The sequence below is a fragment of the Nicotiana sylvestris genome, chromosome 7 (genome assembly GCF_000393655.2).
Source record: "Nicotiana sylvestris chromosome 7, ASM39365v2, whole genome shotgun sequence".
Classification (NCBI taxonomy): domain Eukaryota; kingdom Viridiplantae; phylum Streptophyta; class Magnoliopsida; order Solanales; family Solanaceae; genus Nicotiana; species Nicotiana sylvestris.
Genome location: NC_091063.1, coordinates 155,864,178 through 155,869,637, shown reverse-complemented (window position 1 = coordinate 155,869,637; position 5,460 = coordinate 155,864,178). Strand labels below are relative to the sequence as shown.

Here is a 5,460-nt window from a genome sequence, read left to right as displayed (position 1 = left end):
ACAGACTGCTTCTAATTTGGCAAAAGACGCAACATAATTCTAAGTCATTTAAACTAACTCTATCAAATTGGATTTCGTTAGGCAGTCTATAGAACCATGTTCGAATCCCATTAGTAGCAGTTTCTAGTAGTTAATTCCATTAATCTAGTTTAAATAAGTTAGTTTAAATTCAAACTCGAAGAATGTTTAGCGTGAGTTTAGCATTTTATTAATCTTATATACAATTTTCTTTATTAAAATTAGCAAATTGAAAGCATGTTCACCCATGGAATAAGGCACGAAACAATTCCCGCCTCGTAAATAATTAATCAGATAATTAACAGAAATCCGGAGTTGGCCAAGCATGTAATTTAATTAGCATGTATTTTCTTTCTTCCATTTTTAGAGACGAACATAATAGAAAAATGAAGTCATTGTAGGTTCATCCTTTCAAAAATGAGACGAGCCTCGCCAGATACATATGCAAATTACGGGGCCCTCAATGACTGGTCACAATAAATACTTAGAATTTGGGATGGACTGTTTAGTGAATTTCACTGCCTTCCCCAAAGATAATAATGCGTTAGACTCTTTAGGCGCGACTTAATTAAATTACATTCTTAAATTCGGGTGCGCATTTATGTGACCCAAATTCAAATCTCAACGGAGTCGAAATGTATTAACAACCACGGGTGCATTGATTGTGACGTGGTTCGAGATGCATTTTCGCAACGTTGCAATTCTATTGAAAAATAATAATAAAAGCGGTTTAAACTTATTAAAAGCACACCAGTTATAACATATATTAAAATAAGATATTTAGCCATTATAACAATTTAAGCGACCGTGCTAGAACCACGGAATTCGGGGGTGCCTAACACCTTCCCTCGAGTCAACAGAATTCCTTACTTAGAATTTCTGGTTCGTAGACTTCATTTGGAAAGTCGGAAAATTTCCTCGATTTGGGATTCAAGATAAACCGGTGACTTGGGACACCAAAAGCCAAACCTTTCCCAAGTGGTGACTCTGAAGTAAATAAATAATCTCATTTCGAATATTGTCACTTAAATTGGAAAAACTCCCTCGCGCATTTATCCTTTGGGGTAGGCGCGCAAAAAGGAGGTGTGACAAGAACATAATTTTATATCTAGTTACACTGAGAATTAATAATTTAATACGATTGATATTAAAGTCCATTACAAAAATAATTATGTTATAATTATTGTTAAATAAGTATTACCTATAACTATAAGTTCCAATTATAATTAAAAGAACAATTGAATTATGTCCAATTGATGTGTAAATAATTAATTATATATAATTTAAATAACTATAAGCTCGTGTCACATTACATTGTATAACTAATATATATATATATATATATATATATATATATATATATATATATAACAAAAATATTTATAATGGTTTGGTCCTTTATTAAATAAAGTATTAAATTCTTTTTCAGCTATGCCAAAGAGTCATTATAATATTTTGTTATTCTTTTTCAGCTATGTCAAAGAGCCATTATAATATTTTGTTCAACAACTATGAGCTTGTATCTAATTACAATGATTACTATTACATTCAATTTAAATAATAGTAATAAAAAGCTATCCATGAAAATATTTAGTTTGTTCTATTACATCTAATGGAAGTCAAATAATTACAAATAATTTTTTTTAGGTAATTTTGTAAGTCATACTTGTATTCAGGGGCGGATCTACATATAAAAATTGGGTGCTCGAGCACCCATTAACCTCGACCCCGAACACGTATAATTATATAGAGAATTTAATAAAAGGGATATAATAAAATAGCAAGCACCTAGATAACAAAGACTTGGTGGGTGCTTTGGTTATGATGGGTGTTGAAGGGCTCTAAAAGCCTATGGTTGAGAGATCGAATCTCATGCTCCTAGCTAGATCCATTTATCAAGCACTAATTTTCTTTTGCTCCAATTATCAGGTCTCTATTTTGCTCTTTAAGTTTTCTCTGACGACTTTTGTTTATCAAATACTACTACTTTTATTCTTTTGGTTCTAACTTTGTTTTACCTTTTTTTTTTTTAACTTTCTTTTGTTACTTTATCTAATTCACCATAGCAAAGAAAGAAAAGAATATGAGCTTTTAAAAACCAGGAATTCCTTCAGAACCGTAAATTGTATTACTCATCACATATTTGGGGCGTCGTTCATATAGGTACTATAGTTTTCTCATTAATTTTTTTTATCTCCATATTTAAATAGTTGCATACTTATACGATGTATTAGTAGTAATTTTACGTCAAAAAAAGTTAAGTACCCATGAACTCAAAATCCTGTATCCGCCACTACTTGTATTACATTTATAATGTTTGTCCATAAAAAGTTAGAAAATTAAAGAATATGGTTATAAAACAAGAATGAGATCCCAAAACCTAGCCCCTTATTTCTTTTTAACCTCTCCGGCCGTCACACCCTCACCCACTTCCTCAACGCCTTCTTCAACCACTAGTACATGCATGTAATTTCTATCTTCTTTGAATCTCAACTTTTTATCACTAGTAAATATCTATATATATAACAATATTTCTTTGGTTACTTTATTTCTTCCTCTTTATTATTTTCAATTTTCAATGTGCACATCAGACTTCATTTGTAACTTATGCTGGATTTGATAAAAGTATATTTATTCTTCTTCTTAGTTAATTGGGAAAAGAAAAATTGGGAAGAGAAAAATTTTAATCTATATGTTCATTATTATTAGATTGGTATATCAGTAATAATATATCTGTTTACGGTTGAAGCTTCTAAAATATGATTAAGGGAATGCTTTTAATAGTTTTTTATGAAATTAATTTTGATCCTTTTCTTATGTAGTTACAGGCAATTATGGATTTTTTTACTGATATTCCCATTTTATTGGTGCGAATGGACTCTCTTGCTATTTCCTAGGTATGTTACATTGTTGTTTATGTTAATATATCTATAGGTTTCTTTCCTATAATTTTTCCATGAAAGGATAATGTAGGACTACATGTTTGTTCCTTGATTAAGGCTTTGTTAAAAAAAAAAAATCTAGGGCAAGAGATTGAGTTGTATTGTAAAATATTTGGAGTTTTACTATCCTGGTTAAAATTACTGAGAGTTTCATTATCTCATAAATTGGTCATATAAGCATGTTAAGGAGATATTAGTGAAGTTTGTAATAATTAATTAAGTCATTAGAGAGACATATGAATTTTTTTTTCTGAGAAGGTAATCTATAAACTTCTCTAGAAAATATTTGACCATTCTGGACCTATTGAAAAGTTTATATATGATCAATTATTTTTGTTTTCTAGTGTTAATTTGCTTTATCAAAATTGCAGGCAAATTTGAGGAATCAAGAGAGCAGCAATGACAAGCTAAGACCGATATTGATCAAACCAAGGTGGAGTTCGAGTAGTGGCAAGAGAGAAAGGAGAAGACTGTGCGGCCTCTGGCAAAATATTGCTAGCATGATCAGATTCATAGAGGATTACATATTGTAAATATTTCGAAATTTTGAATATACAATTATGTAAAAACTTGGAACCTATTTTGGAATCTAAAAGATTTGGATATTTAGCTTACAATTTCTAGTGGCTAACAATGTTTGTGGCAAGTTTTTTAATTTGTAGCAATGGAATTGTTGAATGTGTAGCTAAATAAACATATATATAATTGCAACGTAACAATAATATGGCTATACATTTTTACTTTTTATCGCAAATGAAATGTTTTAGCTATGGATTTATGTATTTCATGGCAAAAAAGTAGATTCATAGCTATAAAAAATTTACTCGCAGCTAAATATAAGTACTATTGCCACGAGACTAAACTATAAAAATAGCTACAAAAATTAAATTTTCGTGGCAAAGAAATTAAACCTTTTGCCACTGTAGAACACCTTGTGTCTATAGTATAAAGATTACTACAGAGTTTATTTTTCGTGGCAAAACAATAAGATTATTTGCTACAACTATATCGTTCGTGGCAAAAAAGTTTACTAATATAGCTACAATACAAAAAATAATCGAAGCAATATGTATTACGCTACTTCTTGCTACGAATGCTACGGAAATATTTTTGTAGCTAAAGTTTTTAGCTTCGGAAATTTTTATATTTAACTATGATATATTTCGTAGCTATAGATGTATAATGTTGTAGTGAAATTTTTTGGTTTAATAATAAGTTGTCCCATTAGCAAAGTTACTAAATCTACAATTCATACTTAACAAAAAGCCATAATGCAAAGAAAAGTTGGTGATGTCCAGATTGTCAATCTTTTGGAGTTGGAGCTGAGAAATACATATTTTAGGCGCGTGTATTTCACCACTTTGCACATATCTGGTTGTAGCTTTAAAGGGATAAATAATCTTACTTTAAAATAGTTCAGGAGGGTAATAGAATCCTCGAAAAGAAAAGGTGTGTAGGTAATATGGTCATAGGTCGGGGAGGTTTTTATGCATTATCCCATTAACTAATAGTGCAAAGGCAACTTGGTACACAAAGCATCTCGCATTTACATAGGTCCAGAGAAAGACCACCCTTAAAGGGTGTGGCGTAGATAGCCTACCCTAATGCACGAATTAATGGCTGCTCCATAGGAGGCCAGCCGCCAAAATCAGAAATCCTCTCTAGAGAGACGACACGAGTAAACAGTACCCCAGTCCTGCCGGAATGGCCCCACACTCGCCGTCTGGTCACCAAAAGCCACCGGACCAAATGCAAAAGAAGCGTCTCTCAAAGTCACACACAACTATCCAAGAATCAGCCCAAGATCATATCCCAATCGCTACGAATCTTCAAAAAGGCGTCGAGATCACTGTAGCAAAAAATTGCCAAGGAACTTCAAAAATTCCCCAAGGTGATCCTGGGTCAAATAATAAAATTCCACTCCATGAAGATTGTTCTCCATCACAAGGCATACCTCCCCACCAAAAATCATTCACTTCCACCGTAGAAATCATCAGCAACGATCAACTGAAAAACTCCGGCGACACAAAGGTGACAAAAAATGGAGTTCCAGCCAGTCAAAACGAAAGTGCTTGGTACCAAAATGCTCGTATCGATGAGGAGAACAGTCTAGCCTCTTTATATAGGTATCAATCAACTACTTCAATTTTGCAATCGTTGATCCCAGGGATTTTAACTCCTCCAGGTGCTTGACAAAATGACACCCTCATTTCTGGGCCAAGTTGTTCGCAACAACCAATTGCAAATGTTTCTACATCAGCTAAGGAGCATGTATGCAAAGTTTCAAGTCAATCTAACGGGGAAATTGATCATCACGATCAAAGGCAAAGCTTAGAACTTCACCAGTTGACCGAACATGGTGCTCCGGTGAACCATTTGATTCTAAACCAATGCCAAATGATTCCTGCAGCTCAGGAGGCTGTTTCCCACCCTTCAAACATAATTCCCACCAAGCCAATCTCATCGAATATTCAAAAAAGGTGTTCCTGCACAGTTAAGT

The 5,460-nt window shown here is 32.8% G+C and overlaps 1 long non-coding RNA gene across 1 annotated transcript; it reads left to right on the top strand.

The window, feature by feature from the left end:
• Positions 1 to 2,443: 2,443 nt before the first annotated feature.
• LOC104249599 (uncharacterized) lies at positions 2,444 to 3,450 on the top strand. The gene is made up of 3 exons (XR_716807.1): positions 2,444 to 2,484; positions 2,841 to 2,915; positions 3,332 to 3,450. It is a non-coding gene; the product is annotated as an uncharacterized lncRNA (long non-coding RNA).
• Positions 3,451 to 5,460: the final 2,010 nt, after the last annotated feature.